A 26,037-nucleotide genomic window follows, 5' to 3' on the forward strand; every position below is an offset into this window, starting at 1 on the left:
TTGATGCTCTGTTAACTGTGAAATTAGTAATGTAAAATCTTTCCTACCTATACCATTACATTAAGTAACAGCTTTGTGGTGCGAAACAAGGGCAAGATTGGTGTCATTGGCTTATTGTCATATATTATTGAGGTTGTAGGCCAAATTTCTACCGATTATAACATATTTATTTGGACATTGGATTTGATTTGATCGAATCAGGTTGGTATCAGGATTATATTCAATACTGCATATGTCAAAACTGAAAGTTATTTCGGATTGATGGGATAAGGCCCAAATCCGAGATGAATACTGAATAGACACCCTTAATCTACGTTTACCACAAAAAATAGAATTAATTTAGTACTATTAATCTATTATACATGTAGCTGTTATATAAACAGGGCTCTACTCAAAGCAACTGAGCGATGTTAAAGGATTCTACAAAAGAGTTCCACGCAATGCAATGCAATTCAATAGCCTCTTAGAACACCTCTAGGGAGACTGTCGACGTATGTTTGTACTTCAACCAACCATACCAGTTCCAGTGACTTGTCTATTTCCGGAAACAAAGTGATTTCAGATCTACAATTGGGTAGGATAGCGAGCTGTGTTACTGACAGTAAATCCCAAAGACTCGAAATAGGCTTGTTCAGCATCTGCGATGCGATCTTGGAACATCGACCATTCTCTCCATCTCTCTCTAACCTGTGGAAAAAAATATTTAGGGGTTGAAAAGAAAATGCATTGCGTTACTGATGGTGGTTTAAGCAGAAATAGAATCCTAAATAATAGGTTATATTTATTTTGGGTCATTCATAAGATATACTAAGATATTAATTTAATGTAACTTTTTTACCTTAAGAAAATTTATGTAACCTCTGTTTTTATTTATTAGCTACACATTTTGGCACACTCAGAAAGGAAGATATTAGATGAAGTAAACGGATAAATTGGTTGAAAAGAAAATGTTAAGTTGTTAATGGTTTTGATTTTATGGCTTAATTAGTCTATTCTTCTTTTTTCTAATCATTTTCTCAATAGCGTGTCTAAAAGATGTGTTACATAAATAAATTCAAATTTTTGACGTACGGTATTGTAAAATGAACTAGTAAGGAAATGTTGCCTGCTTTTTTTGGGATGAAGATAATAATATGCTTATTAAGGAATAAAAAGAGATGATACCCCTTCCCATGGCGCCTTCCCATCCTGAGCTTCACCCTGTCCAAATAATTAATCCAATGTGAATTTGTTCACACTAAATTATAACCTAGAAATTTAAAAAACATAAACAAGAGAAAAAAAAAACAAGTTCACCTGGTTCCCAAGTGATGGAATTGTTTGATGGACTATCCACTGTGAATCTATTACTCCAATCTTTTCATGTGCTGGCTGTATTAAGATCAGGAACTCATACAGTAATAAGTGGTAATGGAAGACCTAAGAATTATTAATCATAAATAACACCAACTTGTACTCCTTTGGATGAGTAATTTGTTAAAAAAAAAAAAAAGTCCGTACAAAAACATTTAGAATTCAAGGGTATATTATTTTAGAAAATACGTTTATTTCTTATATGCAACCTTTAGAGTTATATATATATCATAATAAAAAATAAAAAGCGCGCTTGCTAGCTCAGTGGTGAGAGTTGGAGATTTGAGGCTCGGGAGGAGAAGGGAGAGGGGTAGTAAATGTTGTAATTTAGTCTCATAAATTATTCCAAAGAGTGGTAATCATGAAAATTAATGACAAAACCTCAACACACATCCTCCAAAAGCAAAGTCAAGACCTCAACCATGCACCAAATCATTCTGGAAAGTCATAAAGCACAAGAATATTTGGTCATTAGTAAATTAGTAATGAAACAAAAACTAGAACAATTAGGGTAGGTAAAAGAATGGACACCTGAATCATGTGCCAAACACAACGCCATGCCTTATTTGAGAATACTGGTGCCATGATTTCAATGAACCTGTTAATAAACAAATTCTAAAAAAAATATTTGCAAGTATTGAGAAATCAAAAAATCTAATCGTAAAACCAATCTCATATTAGAAAAGGTGACAACTTTTACGGATATTGATTTTATGATTTCAATGAATTTGTAAATAAACAAAATTTTAAAAAAATATTTGCAAGTATTGCGAAATTGAATAATCTAATCGTAACTAATCTCATATTAGGAGAGGTGACAACTTTTCCGAGACATAATGAAATAAAATGTGACCTATAATTCTTGTAAAAGGGAATAGTATTAGTATATACATACATACCCTGCACACGTTGGCAACTGAGGATCAGGGCACCATCCGGGCTTTTCCTCGGTCGCTCTGCAAATGCAAGGAGAAATCAATAACAACGAATTTTGTGTCATACTTAAAAAGCTGAGTGAGAAAGGGATAAATTCTCATGCCATTCTTACTTGTGGACTTCACCCTCACCTCTTCTCTTTGTCATTTGCCATGTTAGACCTATGTTTGGCTCTAAGCCAGGCTGCGAAATCTCTACCCCGTGCTTCTTAACCAATTTAAGATATCTAAAACACATTAAAGGGTAACTTAAATTAATCTAGTCGAATGAAAGAAAGTACATAACTTAGAATTTCGATGTTAAAAGCTGCTTACTCTTCTGCATCAAAGTGTTCAACCCCAAGATCTTCGTCCCATATAAATATGTAATCGTATGCACCTACAACATTAGGGTGCAGAAATCATTTAGCGTACCACCTGAACAGAAAATAAAGGAAATCAAAGTCACCAAAAGCTTAAGCGGATGGTGAAGCTTAAGATCAGTTTATATTTTTTATCACGCGGTCACGCCCCCTCACGTGAAAGCCTTTTGAGCTTGAACCTGTGACCTTCATGTCAAGTTGGCTCTGATATTATGTTATAGGACCAATTCAATTAAAAGTTTAAGCTGGTGGTTGAAGCCTAAAATCGGTTTATATATTCTATCTGATACAACTTTTAACAACAAAATCGACTTTGAAATTTCTAATCCCTGTATTTCTTCTAATGAACACGAAAATGTTATATGTTCAAAGGCGGATGGATTAGAAGGTCAAATCACTCACCATTTCGTTTGTTTATGGGCACTAACATGGATAGCGCGCTTTGACCACTCAAATTCATCCCATTCACTTGTTCGCCCATCATAATGAAACAGGACAATAGTAAAGTTGTCTGAAAACTGTGAGCAATCAGATTCAGCACACGAAAATAGATTTAATTGAGGAACGGAGGTTAGCTTAAAAGAGTCGCGGTCAAACCTTTTTAACACAAGTATCAATATTGTATCTTAGATCATAGCCTACTGTAAAGGCAATGAGGTACTTTGGTTTGCTACTCAGGTCCTGCAAATTAAAATTTCATCTTAAATGATGGTATAAATTTGCATTAATAAGTATCAGACCATGATTCGACGACTAGATAAGATTATGAATAGTTTTCCTAAGAACACAGGTAGCATGAACTTGAAGTCGTACATAATTTCCAAAAGACATAAACTCTAGGAATTGGATAGAAGATGCACCTCTTCAGGCAGACCCCAGAGTTTGTGTTCATAAAAATCAGTCTCAGATACAACAATTCCAGGGGGTAGTCTTTCAGCTCCTGGTGGATTTGTTGGTACCCAAACCTGCAACACATTCGAAATTTCAATACATGTTATCAGTTAAAACAGCTCATATTGTTACTTTTTTAAGCTTAGATGGTTACTTAGGCGCGTGTGATTAAGTGTATCGACTTAGTCTAATCCTAGTCTATGATACAAACACTAATTTTGAATAATCAACTATTCAACTGAATCAACCCTGTTAGTCGATCGAGGCCTATATCCTCCTTAAGACAGTCATACCCTTCATACATTAAAAGTACAAAACTAAAGCAGTATTGACATTTGTATGATATGCTCCCTCTATCTGGATTTAAAATAGTCACATTGATAATGTAAGTTGAATTAGTAATGCGACAACTAAGTCTTGAAAGTTGAAATAGAAAGCATACCTTGGTCTTATTTAATGACGGATCCTCAGGTAGACCAACCCTTCTCCCTTTCAATGTCGACCAAACGTTCAATAGAGCTTGAGTTGGAAGTCCAGAATATTTGTCTTCTATGTATGTTAAATCTATTGGTGGTAAAAGTGGAGCTTCAAAGTTCTTCTGTTGATTTTTTTGATTTTTTTTAAAAAAGTAAACAATACTAAGTATTTAGGTTTCTTCAAAAAAAAAAGTAAGTATTTAGGTAAAAGATTTTTAATTAAAAGATACAAGTACATTTGGTTCATTGCCTTACATTTACCTTATCTAGTTTCAAAATCCAGGCAAAATATGATGTATTGTTCCGGTGGTTCTATGCTAAGCTATGATGAATTGGTGATTGAGAACATTCTCATTTATATGAAAGGGTAAAAAATGAAAAGAGTAACCTCATGACTTTTGAGGAGGGGGAGAATCTTCTTTCACTTTTGCATGAGGGAGCCCCAATTAATCACGTTGATAAACAAAATTCGTTTATCAAGTAGCTAAATAATTCATTCAACACGAATTTTCGTAATTATTTTAACAATTGTGGACATATATTTTAAAAAAATGTTATTGATTTTTTACAGTTTTGTCATTTGATGAGGTGATAACTTGTATTTTCTCCTTTTGCACCCCTAAATTATTTTTCCTCTATTTTTTTTTCAACTCACTAGTATTTAATTGGCTCCCTCTAGGGTTTCTCCCGGTTTTCCTATCCTTCATTGTTAGGTTTTTTTTCCTAGTTACTGATTTTTAGGCTCAAGTGATGCCCCGAGTTATTACATTAATTCCATATCAAAATATTATTTATATTTAATTCTAGTAGAGTAACATATAATATAGTTATAGCTTATTGGCTAATACTTTAAATCTTCAACTTAACGGTGTGAGTTCAAATCTTGTATAATCCATTTTTATAAGCATATGAAATGAAAGACTCGATTAATCGAGCAGGACGCCACATGACATGTAGACTTATTTAAGAACGCCTTTTAATATATTGTATAGATATAGATTGTAACAAGGACATTGATAACACACAAATATGTACCTTTAGCTTTGTCGTCCAAGGGAGTGTAGAAAAGGATACACCTAAAAAAAATCCAAATACAAGCCCAAGAAAAGTAGTAAGAACAAGCCTCAACGTCTCACTTGGTTTTCTTACGTGACCACTGTATCAAAGCAACAACACAAAAATTAATGGCTTACTAATAACGATTAAATTGGCTTTCATATACACTTAATAAATGAATAAATAAAGTTACATGAAAAATCAACCAGCGCAAAATACTTTTCATTTTACTTATAAGAAGTACAAATTATAGAATTGAAATTATAAATCCTTGACCCTCCCAGCAATATTTGCATGCTCATCCACCTTCAGCCCCTGTAATTCACAAGGAAACCATTGTAATACATGCTTTAGATATCATAAAAATAATTTGTACCACACTTTGATTATAACATTTGCTCGTATAATTTGATTAATAATATCTTGGAAAAATTGCCACCATTAATCCCAACTTTGCTCCATCCACCAATATTAATCCCAACTTCAGTTTATTCCCTATCACTCCCAACTTTGAACCTTATTAATTTTTATTACCCCCAACCGGCCATCCAACCTGATGTAGGAGGTTATTAGACACGTTTCAGCACGTAATAAGTCCAAATTTTTTTAAAAAAAAATTAAATAAAATAAAAATTCAAAAAAAAAAAAATTAATTTTTTTTAAGAAAATAATTAAAACCCTAACCCCTACCCAGCAGGTGGCAGCCCCCTGTTGTTCCCGGCATGCGGCAGCCCCTGTCATTTCCGGCAGGCGGCAACCCTTGCTATTTCCGGCAAGCCTCCTTTCTTCTCCACCGTTTTCGCTCCCTTCCCCCTCCCCTTTGTCTCCGCCTCCTTCTACGCCATTACCGCCACCTTCCCCTTCGTTTCTGCCGCTTCCCCACCGATTTCCGCCCTCTAATCCCTTCCCCGTCGAAATCTAACCATGTCCCTCCCATCCCAGCCGATTTCCGCCGCTTCCAAGTTGATTTCCGCCGCTTTCCCGTCGAAATCCGACCATAACCCTCCTATCCCCTTCCCATTCCGACATCCCCCCACCCTTCCCCCACCGTTTTCGCCCCTTGCATTCACTTCCTCGTTCAATTTCGACCACCCTAACGCCTTCTCCGTCGAATTCTGGCCTCCCCTCCTTTCCCCTCCCTGATTTTAGCTTCCTTTAAGGGTGGCTGCCGTTAAGGTTGGTTGTTTTTTTTATTTGACCAATCACGTAGTGACACGTGTGCAAAAAAAATCTAACACGCAGATGTTAACTTGATTAACCGGTTGCAGGTCAGTTGGGTGTGATAAAAATTAATAGGGTGTAAAGTTGGGAGTGATAGGGAATAAATTGAAGTTGGGATTAATATTAGTTGATGGAACAAAGTTGAGATTAATGGTGACAATTTTTCCTAATATCTTTTATTGTCTTTTTAGTATCTCCATTAATTATTATTTACAACTTTGGAATTTTTTATATCTCACAATAAATACCCCAAAGTTACAGATAACAATTAACAGAGGTTGTATATACATTGATTAAAATCGGCCCAAATCCTCTATCCCACTATTGTGTCCCATTTCATGTCCCACTCAATTTGATTGGTCCATGTCATTTTAAATATCAATATTCTTTATTTAAATTTTTAATAGCAAATTAAATTAAATTATTTTTTACATAATTTATATTCTAGCCTCTATCTCTTTTTATTTATTTATTTATTTTTATTTATTATTTATTTTTATTTTTTTATATATCCTTTATACAATTACGTTTAATTCAATCTCATTTTTTGTTTTATACTACCACCATAACTCTACGAAGAACCCTTGATAGACATGGTAAAACAATCAGAGCATATCAATCATTATTATAAAAATTCATAATTTAGTAAAGATACAACTTGACTGTGAATTCAAAAGTTTTAGGAAATTGAAAATGCAGAATACACACATAAATTAAAGCAAGCTGGGAACATACACACGAAATCACTCGTCAATACTTCTCGTGGAGTATCCATTAAAGTGAATTGTAGTGCTTTAATATTTATGAATGCATTTAGAGAAAGAATAAATTGAGGTAACTAAAAAAAAAAAAAAATTGGATTCTTCGTAGAGTAATGGAGGTAGTATAAAGAAAAAATAATAATGAGATTGAATTAAACGTAATTGTATAAAGGAGAAAAAAAAGAGAGAGATAAGGACTAGAATATAAAATATGTAAAAATTTATTTAATTTAATTTGCTATTAAAAATTAAATAAAGAATATTGATAATTTAAAATGACGTAGACCAATCAAATTGAATGGGACATGGAATGGGACACATTAGTGAGATAGAGGATTCAGACCCAATTAAAATATACAACATATTACATAATACTCGCACCATATACGAGTATTACATATTATGAATATCATACAATGCAAACAATGGTAAAAATTAGCTCAAACCATGTAAATATTACAAAAACAAAAGTGTTGCAATTATTATGAACAAAAGAACTTATTGACTTTGTTTTTTTTTAAAGTGTCCCTAGTTGACCGACACTTATGTTAACACAAAAATTTATCTAATAATATTTTTTTTTATTTATCAATAGGTATAAAATATCAGCAAATTTGTAACTTTAAATTTATGATTATGCCGATTCTAAAAAAGTACGGAATACTAACGTAGACTTGTTTTTATCTCTATTATAAATTACTAACAATGGACGAGTATGTGAATAGTGCATTAGTCGGAATGAGACACTAAAAAAATTAATGGAGGAGTATTAAAGCCCTAAAGATGTAAAAATTCACTCCATCCAACCAAACACGATTTTACTTGGTAATGACTTGTCTGATTTTGACTTGCATTGGCACAATAATTTAACATCTTTTAAACCCGACCCCCGACTACACACTATTAGACCCAACCAAATTTGTTTTACCAAATCGATATCTCCATGAGTAACATTGTAAGATGAATCCACAAATGACAATAGTGTTGAAAAGATTAAATTAGATCATGTTGGAAGTAACCAATGCTCAATAGTGTTGAAAAAATTAAATTAGATCATGTTGGAAGTAACCAATGCTCAATTTTTAAATACCAACTAATTAAGCTCATTGCCATTCCTAACGAAATGTTGTATGAAACCCTTTTACACAAGTCTTGCACTAGCTTATTAATAGAAAGGGGTTAGATTTGACAAGCATGCCATTAAGCTTGACATTTTAAAATTTTCCACATGTTATTTGCCTAAACATGAGACATTGCATGGTTGTTTCAAGATAGATTTCAATATCACATGGAATAAATTTTATACAAATTAAGGGTGATAATAAAATAAATCATTAAATGATGACTTTTTTCCAATATTACAATCATAACAAGCCTTTTCCAATAAAATACATTAAATATATAACAATCAAATAACAATGATGAAAAAGGCTTATGAATCTCATCTAATGAATCAATTACTTTAAATTTAAATAAACGTATTCACCTTTTTGGAGTGATTCAACGAGAAACAAAAAGAGGCTTCAAGGTAACGAGTAGAAATATCTATTTTTGCTCTTTATTAATGTTCTCGATAAAGATGAATGAATTAGTACTAATACAACCTGGAGGCCTTATAGGGAGGTTGAGAGGAAACCGGAGAGTTTTTATTTATTTTTATTTTTTATTTTCTTTTATTTATTTATTTATTTATTTTTTTTAATGTTCAAATGTTATATGAGTCGGTTAAGGATTTATAAATTTTACTATGAATTTTCACCAAGTTTCCTAAAAAAAGAAAAAAAAAAATCACCAAGTAAGAAAAAGAAATAGCAATGTGCTAGACACATTCAATGTAATCAATTGAAAACATGTTTGGGTGCATACATGATATATTTTCCATATTCATACTAGGAAAATAATGTATATTTAAGAGTTGTATATGTCAAGGAAAATAATATATTTGTTATATATCTTCATCTCATAATATAGTTCCTTTTTTTTCCTATTTTGGAGACCCAAAGGGCGTGTTAAGCAAAATATAGTTGTGAAGGTAGTTGTTAACTGTCAACAAGTTGTTAGTTGTGAATATAGATAATTTAGGTATGAGTGTTCGGTAAAGTAGCGGTTGACTAGATGTTACATATTAAAATCAATAATTTATTTTGTAAACTATAGATTAAAATTTTCAACATCTACCTCAAACTTAATTAGAAAGCAAATAATTCTAACTTTTCATAAAAGCTACCTCTACTACTAAAAGCTACTCTAACCATTACTTTGTCAAAACTCACATTTTTTTGTTAAGTAGTGGTTTGACCAAGTAAAACCAATAAAAGCTACTCAAAAGCTAGCGTCGAACACGCCCAAAGTGTTGTTCCTATTTTCATTTTTGGATATCATGTAAATATCATTATACCCTCATTTTTTTTAACTTTTTAATCATTGTACTTCCTAAATTACCCTTGAATTTTGCACATGTCTTATAACTTTTTCCATTTTCTTTCTCTAACTTTTGTCTGTAATTGTATTTTTCACTTTTGTTAATGTGTGTATGTATTTCATCCAATTGTTCTTCCTATTTCTTTAATAATGTGGAACTAAAAGAAAACTAGTTTTTAGCAACAACTATAATTGTTGCTAAAACTAATTGTCCTTGCAAAAAACAATTGTCATTGTGGGTACGGGCGTTGCAAAAAATGGAAGCAACGACAGAATGTCGTTGCTAAAGATATATTTTTCACAACGACAATCTGATGGGACGGAGAACAGTAGGTCGTTGGCTACCACCCCACCCAATCAAACAAAATTTGTAGCTTAACTAACCCCTATTTAGCGTAGTGGTAAGTCAAGGTCGAACCCAAGGGAATGGATATCAAATGCACGATGCCTAAATCAAGCTATTTCGGAGTCAAGAAGGGGTTGAGGTAGAACTTAGGCTAAACTAGGCAATGCAAAACTTATATGAAATCAATCTAAGACACTAGAGCAATGGATCCACATGCAATCATAATGGAAACGGTAATTTGGGAGGTTGAACCAACTAAGTCAAGCGATATGAAGGAAAATCATCATGTATCCAAAAGAGCATACTAAGATGGTTCACCTAGAGGTCTAACTAGCGTCAACTACGCTAAACACTACCTAGGGAACGTCACAAAGCACCTCAATTGTGAAATTGCAAGTTTACTAATCAATGGTCCGTATCATAGCAAGCTTACAATGCAATCTAGTGTGAATAACTAGGGTGATCAAGCCTAAATCAAACACACACATGCACATAATCAATCAACCAATTTAATCACATCATCAACTCAATCAATATTCCCCCAAATTAACCTCAATTCATCATCAATACATGCTTCACCACTACCCTAGCAAATAAACTACTCACAATCCATAAAGAACAACAAAATCAAAGCTAAACTAATCATCATTCCCAAATTCATCAATTGAAATCAAATTGAAACAAGCAAAATCAATCAACTATCAATTAGTCAAATCAAACAACAATACTAATGAAATCAAACTTTGAATTGCATTAAAGAGTAAAGAATCCTTACAAACTTGATAGAAATCAAATCAAATGAAGCAATCTTCAATCATCAATCATCAAACCCACACTTTCTCTCTCTAAAAATGCTAAGAGCTAATGTTTTCTTTCTCTAAAATCTAATCTAATCTAATTCTCCCCCCAAGATCCAAAACTTCTCTCTCTATAAAAGGAATGAAATAACTAACAATCCCTAAGAGGAAGTTGGGAAAGACGTCCAAAAATAGACCCACGTTGGTGCGGGCGCTCGAAGGAGTGTACCCAGGAATGTGCGCCCGCACAAACCTAATGTGCGGCCGCACACGAGAGATGTGCGGCCGCACACTCCTCGAGTGCGCCCGCACATAGCTGCAGCTTCCTCCTTTCTTCTTTGCCCTTGCTCACGAGGTGCACGCATCCTAGATGATGATGATGGAGGACAAGGTAGGCAGCAACTTCCTTGAATTTCTTGAAGAAAATGAGCCATGAGGAAGGCATAAACAAGACTTTGAAGCATGCTCCTTGAACCTCTCATTGACTTGAAACTTCTTGCACAAGCTTTAGGCATGAAAATCAACGGAAAACTATAGAAAGGAAGCCCGGGAATCCTTGGACAATCAATCACAACCTACAATCAAAGGATAAAAAGCAAGTAAAAGGGAAAAATAGCAAGTAAACAAGAAAAAGCACGAAATAGAGAAACTAACCACAAAAAGCATAAAATGAAGAAAACAAGAATAAAACTAAGGAAAACTAAAGAAAAGAGAGATAAAAAGAAATAAAAATCATCCAAAAAGGAACCAAATTTGTGCCAAAAATGTCACTCATCAAATTCCCCCAAGCTAAACTTTTGCTCGTCCTCGAGCAAAACAAAGCAAGAAAAAGAGAGGATGAAAATTTTATTGGAAACGAAAAAGAAAGACTTAAGATAAGAATGTACACTAAGACTCATTGTCGTAGGAATCACGGTTGTTTTTAGCTACAACAAGCCCTTTAAACCCCAAAGTCGCCTATGAGGACGAGCGAGGTCTCGTAAGGGTATCCTAAGAGTTTGACCCATAACTCTCCACCAAACATCAATGAGGCAAACCATAAAAGAAAAAGAAAGAAAAACAAACCTTTACGAAATGAATCAACATAAAGACTATAAAGCGAATGAATGACAATCTTTCTCAAGTAGTTAAGGTATGCACGTTTCAAGATATCCAAGGTTGATTGAAATATAGGGTATGCTAGGCATAGGAACTAGTTATCACAATTCACTTTCATCCCAAACAATCTTACCGCGTTCTTCCCACTAGTTTCAAATCTCCCTTTAGTGAGTGTCCCAATGATTCCTCGAAGGAACCGGAAAAGTAATATTTTAAGGCTACTCGACATCTTGACTATGCATCCCTTTTCCTTAGGCAATGACCCATGATGCCCTCCCTCGAATAGTGACTCAACTATCTAGGTCAAAAGGTCTTTCCCAAAGGTTGTAACGTAAGGCATAAAGGGTGAAGGTAGGCTAAAAGTTAAAAATTTGGTGGTTTTCCTAATAGTGAAGCAAAGATTGCGCATATCTTTACACCAAGACTAAGTTGTCACCAAACAAAAACAACACCCCCAAGCTTACTCGAGGCTATACTCACAAAAATATATACAAAAAGCGTGAGAACGCTTCCCCCCAAGCTTAAATGGAGCATTGTCCTCAATGCTCAAAAAGGGAGAAAACTCACATCAAAATATTTTGGAATTTTTCATTTTTCATTTTTTTTCTTTTGTTAGTGCTTTGTCCTCGCCTCGTTTAACTTTGGACGGCTTTTTCGATTTTGCACTTATTTGTCCATGCCTTTTGAAATGTAGGACGGCTTGTACTCAAACTCATTTGCCATTATTCACAAGGAAAATAAAACACAAACTCGCTTTCATAAGAACCCAACATTTCAACTTCTCCACCACAAACTCCATCAACAAGATCAATTGCTTCACAAAAACCAAGAAAAGTAGAAAAACGAAACAAAAGGCCAAAAGATCTAAAGATGTGGCTTGGAAAGAAGGGATAAGGCTCAAATGGTTGCAAGAAGGCAAATGTAAACCCAAAATAAAAGAAAATAACAAAATATAGTAAAAACGAAAAATACCACCCCGAAAAATGTGCCCTTGTCCTTCCTAGATAGTTCGGTCTCGTGTTTGAGAATCATACATCAAGCTTTATTAGATTAGGTATGCATAGTCAAGGATCCACGCCGCTCAATCAAAGAATGTTGAAGGCCAGAAAAGCAAGTAACCTCGCAAGGTAGTGGCAAAAACTCACTAATGGTGTCCAATCAACTATGGGAAGCAACTACCAACGTGCCACAAACAAGTAGAATCCGGCTTCATGATCCCTCTAGTTCAAACCAACTACCCTAGCATACACTATCTTAGAGTCAACCAAACATAGTCTCAAACCGTGCATACCTTTACAACCTAGGAAGAAAGTCATGCAAAAGACAAGTCCAATGTACAATGATCATCTCAAAAGAAAAGAAATGAAAAACAATGTCTAAAAATCACAACAAAAATAAAAAGAAAAATAAAAGAAAAAAAGAGAAAAAGGTAAAATAAAAGAAAGGAAAAGAAAAGAAAATGGAGACATAGGAAAGGAAAACATAGGAGAAAATCATGCAAAGGTCTAGAAAGCATGTTAAACACATAAAAATCCCAATCGACAAACAAGTGATCGATAGACAACAAAGTCACCGATCCCAAACACATTACGTGTTAACAAGCATCCATCCTCGAACCATTCAACTTCTCCTAAACTAATCCTATTCTAAGCAACCAAGGAAAATAGAGAGAAAAATAAGAAAGATCTCACCGGCTCCAAGCTTAGCAAAAATAAACGAAGTAAGTAGAAACCACCTCGTTGCATTCCATAAACAAAAGCTTCTACTAAAGACCAAGTGAGAAAAAGAGAATAAAAGAATCTATATACAAAGAAAATTGTTAGTAACTTCCAAAAGAAACCAGCCGAAAATTCGGCAGCATAACGACAGGAAATGAAAAACATATATCAGAGACAGGGAAACATCATCAGCAACAAGAATCATCGGAGCAAGAGCAGAGCAGATAGATAAGGAATATAGCAAGTCATCATCAAAGAAACAGCAGATAAAACATCACAGAGACACCAGGGCAGACAGAGGACATAGAGGAAAAGAAAGAAGAATGCAAAGTAAACCACTAGCAAGGAGGAGAACCGTGCAAATCATAACCAACCTAAACCCACTCCCCCAAGCTATAATTGAGCCACCCCACCCCCAAGCTAAACCCAACCATAGGGCAAACACAAAACACAATCATAAAGCATGCATACGGAGGGGGGTAGCCAAAATGGCTCACTCGGCACTAAAGTAAGGGGTAGAACTAGTACTCCCCCCACCTAACGAAACAACTTCCTTCCCTTTAGCCTTACCCAACCTCCTAAGGGCATCAGCAGCAAAATAGTCAGACCAGTCATCCAAGACAGGGGGCCCGGAACGACCCCATCTCCCCTCAGTCTCAGGGGAAGGGAAAGGAGTAGGGTTTGCTGGATCATAAGTCCAGTCACATCCTCCCGGCCTCCTGTAATCGTAATCCCCTTTAGAGGTCCCACGAATAGCACTATGCGCCATATGCGGGCCCTCCCAGTAGGGATAGCAAAGACGGGGCCCCACCGCCTTGTCAAAAGGCTCCCACTGTGGGACAGGGCCCTCTTGGACCGGGAGATATGGATAATTCACATAAGGCTCAAAATCCCCTCTAGAAACATGAAAGTCATACACCCTCCTAGCATGATAATCATAACCACCCACAAAACAAGTATTCCCCATAGAAGAAGAAGACAATGCAACAGAAAGGGCATCAATCTTGGCATGCAAGCTAGATAAATCATGCAAGGGAGGGGATGAAGGAGGAAGAGGAGTAGGAGAAGAAGTTCGAGGGGTACCTCCCTTAGATGAAGAGGCCTTAGAATTTGGAAGAACATTACCCGAAGAAGGCACGGATCCCCGACGAAAAGAAACCGGAATGTCTCTCTTGGGCGGCTTCCAAGGATAGGGCGAACTCTTGTCTCTCACCATCGACCCTTCATAGGGAATGAGGCACCAATCGGTTGTTCGAGACACCTTCCAAATAAACAAATCGTCCATAATAGTGCGCTCGATGAACTTTTGATTGATTAAGGCAAATGTACCCAACAAACAAGACGGAGACTTCTCTCTAGGATCTTTAATCTCCACAAGATCTCCAATCATGGAAGCATATTTCTTGTTAAGTGATAGCACGATGAGGGTGATCATACCCCCAATTTGAATGCTTCCCGAGAGAAAGAAACCGTCACGAATATCGATGAAGCGGTCAAGCAAATGCCTTGCAAAATCAATTACATCAAAGTCCTCCAACATATCATCCCGATATCGATGAGCCAACCATAGCCAACTTAATTGCTCTTGAGAAATAGCTCCAAGAGATTCCTTGGAGAAAAATGCATAGGTTAGCATGCGGCTAAAATAGCGCATCGCTCCATGGACAATTGTGGCCGATTTGGAAGTTTGGGCACAATAAGTATCCTTAATAGAAATATCATCCCACCAATCGTTCTCATCATACCTATGGTCGCGATGGAGAGCTTCATAGGCCGGATAGATCAAAGGCTTGCCATAATAGGCTCCGGAAAGTTGAACATCTTATTAAGGAATGAAAGAGGGATGGAATAGTCCTCATTGAAAACTTGGAAGGTAAGTGTTGGACATTCATCATCGTCACCATCCTCTTGCACCTCGAGCGAAGAAAGGAATTCATAGGTGGGCCTTGCATAGGAGGGAGCTTTAAGGTCAATGAATAGCTCAAGACCCAAATTTCGAGCTAACACCCGCACATCGTCGTCTATCCCAAGAAGAGTAGTGGTGTCTCTATCATAGAATCTTGTGGAATACAATTTCCTTGAAGAAAGACTTTCAAATCTAGACCAATGCTCTTGGACCGTGAATTTGATGCCATAGGTTTCCTTGATGGAAGAAGGTGGATCAATTGTGTTCCTCGATTTTGTAACTTTCGCACGCTTAGCTTGTCTTGAACCACCCATCTATAAGATAATGCACAATGAAAATGATTTCAATAGTAGGAATGGTGTGCTAAAATTAATCATGAACATGGGGAAAAATAAAAGGACAATATGACATGAGTTTAAGCAAAATTTCAATAGAGGTGAAAAATGCATAATCAAGGTATCACAATTAACACAAGTATTACCCCAAATCACAATTAACAAAAGCAACTATACTCCATACTACCAACAACCACTTTATCCATTATCACCATCAACATCAACAAAACACCCTAGAACTTAAACATATGTAAATCCAACAAGGTTCATGCCAAAATTTGTAAATGCTCAAGTAAAATCAACATCATAAATAGATTTCACAAAACCATCATCAACAATTCCACATTCATCATCATAGAAACAAGAGGTAGTAATGGTGAAGAGTATGAGTGTAGTACTAGTCATGCTCAAATATGAAAATTGAAACTTTATCACATAAAACATGCAATTATACTTTCAATTGATTGAAAATCACAACAATTAAGCAAGAAAAACACCACTACACATAATATCTCCAACAATCATACCAACAAGTTTCAATTAAAAAGTACCCAAAATTTTCAAACTAGGAGTGAGAAAATTACCTTTAAGGATGTAGAATGAAGACTTGGGGAGCAAAGTAATGAGAATTATGGAAAATTTGATGAGGAAGAATGAAAAATATTATGAGGAGAATAGAGAGCAACTATTTGCAACCACAATATACCTAAGGAGGAAGGAGAATGAAATAGGGGAGAGAGAGAATGAAGAAACGGGGTTAAGTGAGGAGGAAAAACACTCCCCACGTATACCCAGCAGTGTGCGGCCGCACAAGAGGGGTGTGCGCCCGCACAGGGCTCGTGTGCGGCCGCACATTGATTTGTGCGGGCGCACAAAATCTGGGTTTTATTCCCGATTTTTCTTCCTCCCTCACCATGTGCGCACACCCCATGATGGTTATGAGGAACCATATAGGCAGTAGCTACACTTCATATTGGAGAAAGAAAAACATGAAAATCATGAAAATAAGCACAAGTATTCACCATTCTCCATACTTACCCACCTTTCCAACTTAAGAATTGGGACAAGTTTACCTCAAAATTCGCATCAAAATTGTTGGAATTAAACTCAAATCATCCTACAACATTAAACACAACAAAATTAGATCACAAAATCATCATCAAAACCAAAAGAAAAACTAAAAGAAAAAGGAAGAAAAAGTTAGAAAACACGGGTTGCCTCCCGTGAAGCGCTTAATTTAGAGTCTTAAGCTAGACATCCTCCACCTCTTTCAAGGCGGATCATAAAGAGTCATGTCATGAATGACCCCCACGAACACTCCATCATAATACCTCTTTAGTCTATGACCGTTAACCTTAAAAGTTCTTGAAAAATCCAAAGGAGAAATTTCGATAGAACCATTTGAAAACACCTCTTGAACAACAAAAGGGCCGGTCCAACGAGACATCAATTTTCCGGGAAAAAGTCTCATTTTGGAATTGAAAAGAAGCACCTTATCCCCCGGAACAAACTCTTTCTTCTCAATGAGCTTATCATGCACCTCCTTAGTTCTAGCTTTATACAAGCTAGCACAATCATAAGCATCCAACCGAAGCTCTTCTAACTCATGAAGATCTAACCAACGTTGCTCACCCGCACTAGCCAAATCAAAATTGATCTTTTTAATAGCTCAATAGGTGCGGTGCTCAAGCTCAACCGGAAGGTGACAAGATTTCCCATAAACCAAGCGATAGGGAGTGGTACCAATAGGAGTTTTGAAAGCCGTTCTATATGCCCATAGAGCATCATCAAGCTTATTTGCCCAATCTTTCCTACTCCTTGAAACCGTCTTCTCAAGAATTAACTTAATTTGACGATTAGATACCTCAACTTGCCCATTAGTTTGAGGATGATAAGGAAGACCAAATCGTTGGTTCACTCCATGCTTCTTCAACATCTTCCGGAAAGCATAGTGCACAAAATGCGAGCCATTGTCACTTATAACCGCTTTGGGGATGCCAAACCTAGGGAATATTATCTTTTTGAACAATTTCATCACCACTTTATGGTCATTAGTGGGAGAAGCAATGGCTTCCACCCACTTTGACACATAATCAACGGCAACAAGGATATATTGATTCCCATAAGAAGATGGAAAAGGACCCATAAAATCTATACCCCAAACATCAAATATCTCCAATTCAAGTATTGGTTGTTGGGGCATCTCATTCCTCCTTGAAATATTCCCGGTCCTTTGACATTGATCACAACTTTTGACATACTCCCAAGCATTCTTAAAGAGGTTAGGCCACCATAATCCACATTGAAGCACCTTAGATGCCGTTCTTGAAACACCCATATGACCACCACTAGGATCCGAGTGGCACATCTTCAAAACATTTGGTATTTCCTCATTTGGCACACATCGGCGCAACAATCCATCCACACCTCTTTTGTACAAGATTGGTTCATCCCATACATAGTGCCTTGCTTCTCTCTTAAGATTTCTCTTTTGATTGTTGGAAAAAGAAAGAGGGAACTCCCCACAAGCAAGAAAATTCACCAAATCGGCAAACCAAGGGAGCTCCTTCATATTGATAACATACAAAGAATCATCCAACATCCGATCTTCTATAGGAGACCCATCGTCTTGAACTTGAAAATCTTCAATTCTAGACAAATGATCCGCAACAACATTTTCAGCACCTTTTTTATCTCGGATCTCAAGATCAAAAGATTGAAGCTCAAGGACCCAACGAATTAACCTCGGTTTGGATTCTTTTTTCCCAAAAAGATACTTCAAAGCCGCATGATCGGTGAAAACTATAGTCTTAGACCCCAACAAGTAACAACGGAATTTCTCAAAAGAATGAACAATAGCCAAGAATTCCTTTTCCGTTGTTGTGTAATTTCTTTGAGCACCATTGAGAGTCTTTGACATATAATAGATGACATGGAGCTTCTTGTCAATTCTTTGACCTAACACACCTCCTATAGCCGTATCACTTGCATCACACATGAGCTCAAATGGCAAATCCCATCTAGGGGCTTGGACAATAGGAGTAGAAGTCAAAGATTTCTTCAATTTATTAAAAGCTTCCAAGCAAGCATCATTAAAGACAAAATCAACATCTTTTTGGAGAAGATCATTTAAGGGCTTAGCAATAAGAGAAAAGTCTTTGATAAACCTTCTATAAAATCCGGCATGACCCAAAAATGACCTTACCCCTCTTAGCCTTGTCAACCTCGATGCCTTTATTGGAAATTTTATGGCCTAGGACAATCCCTTCTTCCACCATGAAGTGGCATTTTTCCCAATTAAGCACTAAGTTGACCTTTTCACATCTCTCTAGGCATCTTTCAAGATTTTTGAGGCAATCCTCAAATGAAACACCTCCCACGGAAAAATCATCCATGAAGACTTCCATTTCCTCTTCAAGCATGTCCCCAAAAATGCTCATCATACACCTTTGAAAGGTCGCCGGAGCGTTACACAATCCAAAGGGCATTCTTCTATATGCAAAGGTACCATAGGGGCATGTGAAGGTTGTCTTTTCTTGATCCTCGGGGTGAATAGGAATTTGAAAGAATCCCGAATATCCATCAAGAAAGCAGTAGAATTTGTGCCTAGTCAACCTTTCAAGCATTTGGTCAATAAAAGGGAGAGGGAAATGATCCTTTTTGGTTGATGTGTTTAGACGTCTATAGTCTATACACATCCTCCAATCGGTGACCGTTCTAGTTGGAATGAGCTCACCTTTCTCATTCTCAACTACGGTCATACCCCCCTTTTTAGGAACGACATGCACGGGAGAGACCCACCTCGAGCTTGAAATGGGGAATATAATTCCCGCATCCAAAAGCTTGGTGATTTCTTTCTTGACTACTTCTCCCATTTGTGGATGTAGTTTCCTTTGTCGTTCAATAGAAGGAAGGGTGCCTTCCTCAAGTGTTATGTGGTGTGTACACAAGGCGGGGCTTATGCCTTTAAGATCATCAATTGTGTACCCCAAAGCACCTTGGTGCTTTATCAAAACACCACATAACGCTTGAGCTTGGCTTTCACTCAAGGATGCACTAACAATAACGGGATATGTAGAATTAGGGCCTAAGAATTCATACCTAAGGTGTGATGGTAGAGGTTTTAGCTCTACCATGGGAACACCTTTACCTTCTTTGGTTGAGGCCACTTGCAAAGCATCTTGACTTGATATCCCCATGCAAGTTTCTTCTCCACTCCCTATATCGCCTTCATTAAGCAAATTTTCATACAATTGCTCTTCCTTGGTTGAGATACCTACCTTTTCCTTGCTCAACAAGACACACTCAAGAGGATCGTTAGATGTGAGCAAGTGCTCATGCATGGAATTCACAATATTATCAAGCACTTCAACTCTCATGCAATTTTCTAAAGAAGAGGAAGGATATTTCATTCCTTCATTCAAATCAAATTCAATTACTTCCTCTCCTATCTTAAGAGATATCTTAGCACTTTTCACATCTATCATAGCCCTCGATGTAGCAAGGAAAGGTCTACCTAAGATGGTAGGTATTGTAGCATCTTCATCCATGTCCAACACTACAAAATATACCGGAATAACAAATTTTCCAACCCTTAAAGGCACATCTTCTTCCTTTCCCTTAGGAATCTTGATTGACCTATCGGCTAATTGCAAGGTAATTTTTGAAGGTAGAAGTTCTCCTAGACCTAATCTTTGATAAACCGAATATGGCATAAGGCTAACACTAGCTTCTAAATCACATAAGGCATTATCAATTTGGGTCTTGTTGATAGCACAAGGGATGGAAAAATTTTCGGGATCCTTCAACTTAGGAGGCATCTTATTCATGATGATTGCACTACAATGTTCGGTAAGGCTAATGGTCTCCACCACATCACAAGTCCTTTTTCCACTCAAAATCTCCTTAAGGAACTTAGCATAATTTGGCATTTGTTCAACAACATCGGTGAAAGGAAGAGTTAAATGAAGTTGCTTAAGCATCTCTACAAATTTCCCAAATTGTTCATCCAACTTATATCTATTATATCTTTGAGGATAGGGGAGCCTTTGTTTGCAAACCTCTCTCTCTTTCTCTATCACCTTCTCTACTTGTTCCTCACCGACATTTTCGCTCAAGGGGCATTCATCACCTTCAATTTCAATGGAATTCTTACTAGTTCTCTCATTAGCAACACTCTTCTTAGGCACACCTCCTTCAAGGACCTTACCACTTCTAGTAACAATGGCATCCATAGGGTTCCTAGAATCTAAGCTAGGTGGAATCAAAGAAGAAGAGTGCGCATATTCCTTGAATATACTAGTCAATTGAGAAAGTTTTTCACTCAAATCTTTGTTATAAGCCAACATGTAATTAAACTTCTCTTCATTCAAAACCATACACATTTCCAAAGTCTTGGCTTGTTTCTCAATGACACTTTCCAAAAATTCTCTAGAAGGAAATGATTGGTCATGGGAATTATCATTTAAACTTTGAGCATTTGGAACTAAATCAATTGGGGAACCATCTTGGAAACTTGCTTGAAAATATCCCCTAGCTTGATTATTCCAATTACCCCTAGTTTCATTTTGGCTCCTTTGTTGACCATAGTTATCATAACCTTGGTTATGATCCCCATGTCTATAGCCATGACCATGACCATTACAACCATGATGGTTATAGTTACTATGATTCTCTTGGCAATCATGATTCCTATAACCTCCATTTTGGTTATAATCATCATGATTCATATGATGATTCCTATTTCCAATATTCCTTTGAACATCATTTCTAGGTTCACAAGCATGATTATTGACATAATTCATGTGTTCCATTTCACTTCCATCACATTCACTACAAGAAACATTTGGGCACATAGAAGCATTGTGATCATTCATTCCACATAATTGACATGGCCAACATTCCACAATCATGCAACAAGTTGAAAGATTGGAGTTAGAGTGAGAAGATGTACCTCTCCTCTTAATTTGGGAGGGAAGAATTGGAGCTTGGGAAGGAGGCTTCTCAAGCTTTTCCTTGAGAGACATAACTTCTTTCCCTAAATCCGCAATCAAAGTGGTCAAATCATTAATGATACTAAGTTGTTCGATCGAGTAACCCTTGCTTGTTGGTTCTCTTTCCACTTCTTGCCAATTCATATAATGACGAGCTACTTCATCAATAGCATCAACCACTTCTTCTTCCGTCTTGTTCATGATTGGGCCTCCGGCTCCGGCATCCAAATTTGCTCTCCCATGAGAACTCAACCCACCATAAAAGATATGTATGATTTGATAGGTGGGAATCCCATGGTGTGGACACTCCCTTTGATAATCCTTGAATCTTTCCCATGCTTCATAAAGGCTTTCATTAGGCTTTTGCTTGAACCCTTGAATCAAAGCTCTTGCCTCCGCCGTTTTCTTTTGAGGATAGAAACGGAACAAGAAAGCTTTGGTGACATCATCCCAAGTTTTCAATGAATTGGGCTTCATCTCTTTATCTAGCCATTGCAAAGACCTTCCTATGAGGGAGAAAGGGAACAACTTAAGGCGGATGAATTCTTGAGACATCCCATTAATCTTGATTGTGTTGCAATATTTTTCAAACTCCTTAAGATGGTTCAATGGGCTCTCGTTCTTCGCCCCACCATATTGTCTCCTCTCAATAAGGGTGATCATTGCCGGCTTTATTTCAAAGTCATTCTCCGGTGATATAGGTGGAGCTATGGCGCTCTCATACCTATAAGCCCCGGGCACTCAAAGCTCCTTCAAGGTAACTCTTGAACTACCTCCCATGACTTGGGATCTACACACACAAAACTCAAAGACAATTTTAGTAGCACGGCTACAAGTGTAGCCTAAGTGTCAAATCTTTTTATATTTTATCAAAATGAAATAGACTCAAAAACAACATGCACTCAAGCACCATTCCCCGGCAACGGCGCCATTTTGATGGGACGGAGAACAGTAGGTCGTTGGGCTACCACCCCACCCAATCAAACAAAATTTGTAGCTTAACTAACCCCTATTTAGCGTAGTGGTAAGTCAAGGTCGAACCCAAGGGAATGGATATCAAATGCACGATGCCTAAATCAAGCTATTTCGGAGTCAAGAAGGGGTTGAGGTAGAACTTAGGCTAAACTAGGCAATGCAAAACTTATATGAAATCAATCTAAGACACTAGAGCAATGGATCCACATGCAATCATAATGGAAACGGTAATTTGGGAGGTTGAACCAACTAAGTCAAGCGATATGAAGGAAAATCATCATGTATCCAAAAGAGCATACTAAGATGGTTCACCTAGAGGTCTAACTAGCGTCAACTACGCTAAACACTACCTAGGGAACGTCACAAAGCACCTCAATCGTGAAATTGCAAGTTTACTAATCAATGGTCCGTATCATAGCAAGCTTACAACGCAATCTAGTGTGAATAACTAGGGTGATCAAGCCTAAATCAAACACACACATGCACATAATCAATCAACCAATTTAATCACATCATCAACTCAATCAATATTCCCCCAAATTAACCTCAATTCATCATCAATACATGCTTCACCACTACCCTAGCAAATAAACTACTCACAATCCATAAAGAACAACAAAATCAAAGCTAAACTAATCATCATTCCCAAATTCATCAATTGAAATCAAATTGAAACAAGCAAAATCAATCAACTATCAATTAGTCAAATCAAACAACAATACTAATGAAATCAAACTTTGAATTGCATTAAAGAGTAAAGAATCCTTACAAACTTGATAGAAATCAAATCAAATGAAGCAATCTTCAATCATCAATCATCAAACCCACACTTTCTCTCTCTAAAAATGCTAAGAGCTAATGTTTTCTTTCTCTAAAATCTAATCTAATCTAATTCTCCCCCCAAGATCCAAAACTTCTCTCTCTATAAAAGGAATGAAATAACTAACAATCCCTAAGAGGAAGTTGGGAAAGACGTCCAAAAATAGACCCACGTTGGTGCGGGCGCTCGAAGGAGTGTACCCAGGAATGTGCGCCCGCACAAACCTAATGTGCGGCCGCACACGAGAGATGTGCGGCCGCACACTCCTCGAGTGCGCCCGCACATAGCTGCAGCTTCCTCCTTTCTTCTTTGCCCTTGCTCACGAGGTGCACGCATCCTAGATGATGATGATGGAGGACAAGGTAGGCAGCAACTTCCTTGAATTTCTTGAAGAAAATGAGCCATGAGGAAGGCATAAACAAGACTTTGAAGCATGCTCCTTGAACCTCTCATTGACTTGAAACTTCTTGCACAAGCTTTAGGCATGAAAATCAACGGAAAACTATAGAAAGGAAGCCCGGGAATCCTTGGACAATCAATCACAACCTACAATCAAAGGATAAAAAGCAAGTAAAAGGGAAAAATAGCAAGTAAACAAGAAAAAGCACGAAATAGAGAAACTAACCACAAAAAGCATAAAATGAAGAAAACAAGAATAAAACTAAGGAAAACTAAAGAAAAGAGAGATAAAAAGAAATAAAAATCATCCAAAAAGGAACCAAATGAGTGCCAAAAATGTCACTCATCACAATCTTTGTTGGTATAAATCCATCGCCACCATAAATAGTGTTATTAACAATATGAAATATATTTTTAACAACGATAATTCTCGTTGTTAAAGATCAGATAAGCTTTGCAACGAAAAGGTTCATATTTAGCTATGATAAAAGTCATTGCAAAAAAATAAAATAAAAATAAAAATAAAAATAAAAAAGAAGAAAAATGATTAGTGATTAAATAAATTGATATAGAAACACATATATAGAAACTAAATGAAGCTCGTGCGGTGCACGATTTGTTTGTATTTTTTCAAATAAAATAGTTTGATAAATATATATATTTAGATAAAATTTCTAATATAAAAGATAATATTTTATTTCACAAAGTTTCATGTGTAGCTGGCCACAATGTGTGGCCAGGATTACTTGGTCAGGGGTTACTCGATTGGTCAAGGGTTATTCGATTGATCAGGGGTTACTCGAACAGTCAGAGGTTACCCGGTCAGTGTTTTGGTATGTCTCAGCTGACCCACGATATGGCCAAACACACAAAAAATGCCCTAATTTTACTTTAATAATTAATATAAAATTTTAGATCTAAAATAAATTGCAATTGGTTTTTTCATTGGATAAAATATAACATTTTCCCATGTGACACTATAAAATATCTTGAAAAACTCTCCTTTATGTAATTTTAGTAAAATTTTATCATAATATTGGTTGTATTTATCACCCTAGTAAATCATTTAATTTTATTCATGATAATTTTTTGAAAATAATAATCTTATGTGTCGCTCTTATAATTTTTTTTATTATTTATTACTTCCTCCATTTCTTTTTAGTCGACACGTTTCTTTAGTCATGTTTGCCAATGCACATATTCAACCATTTATATCTTTAATTTTCGATAAGCAAAAATTATAAAAAGTTGATATTTAGAAAATTATATATCGTGACGATTCTACTAAGATCCCACATCACTATATTTCATTATATATAAATCACAAAACACAATCAAAGAGAAGTGTGTGAATAGTGTTAAAGTGAAAATGTGTCAACTAATAGAAAACGTGAAGGATTTATGTCTTCGTCAAGTGCAATTACTAGATATATAAATGGATCAAATTTGGAGATAATTAAGTTAGTACATTTGGGTCGTCGTTATATCATAACTAGAGGTACTAACGATCTTTGGGCTAGTAAAACAGGCCAAAGCCCAATTGGACGGATCCTATAAGGTCACACAAAGGGCCTAGATCAAGCATTAGAGAACAAGGCCCATGATGGGCCTCGTCCCCTAGGTGGCTGACCATATAGAGGAGTATGGAGGGTTTTGGGCTTCGTAACCTAGTCTAATTATAATTGGATTATAAGTAGACTAGTTGCCTAGGGGTTGAACATAATATTCAGTGATCAGTAAGAGCAAACCTGATTTAGCAAACACGAATCCAAGCCCGTCAAATCTCTCTCTCTCTCACGGCTCTCTCTCCTCCCTTACGCCGGTTGTGTGTTCATGGTGGTGGTGCAGTGGTTCGTGCGGTGGTCGGTTGTCCATTAAAGGTGGTGATCGTGGTTTTCCCCTTCACTCGACCAATCTAGTATTGCTGGACGGCTCGTTCGAATCTCATGGACTTAGTAGAAGAGTAATGCTTGGGGCTCTATTCTCTCCCTGATTTGCCGATTGAATAGCTTCGTGGAGATCACGCTTCTAAGGTATGATTATGTGTCTTGTGTGTTATGCATGCGATCTTGTTTTAAGTGCTTATGAATTCATGAATTTCTGCTTATATTACCTATAAACTCCTACAAAACGAAGGTAGTATAATCTTACATAGTGGCTTTAAAGAAACTTAC

At 36.5% G+C, this 26,037-nt stretch overlaps 1 non-coding gene and 1 pseudogene across 1 annotated transcript; one reads left to right on the forward strand and one right to left on the reverse strand.

Moving 5' to 3' along the window:
• Positions 1-410: 410 nt before the first annotated feature.
• LOC145565201 (uncharacterized) lies at positions 411-15,089 on the reverse strand (annotated as a pseudogene).
• A 6,869-nt stretch (positions 15,090-21,958) lies between these two features.
• LOC145565736 (small nucleolar RNA R71) lies at positions 21,959-22,064 on the forward strand. The gene has a single exon (XR_014095117.1). It is a non-coding gene; the product is annotated as a small nucleolar RNA R71 (small nucleolar RNA).
• The last annotated feature ends 3,973 nt before the right edge of the window (positions 22,065-26,037 follow it).

The sequence above is a fragment of the Chenopodium album genome, chromosome 10, assembly GCF_948465745.1.
Source record: "Chenopodium album chromosome 10, dcCheAlbu1.1, whole genome shotgun sequence".
NCBI lineage: Eukaryota > Viridiplantae > Streptophyta > Magnoliopsida > Caryophyllales > Amaranthaceae > Chenopodium > Chenopodium album.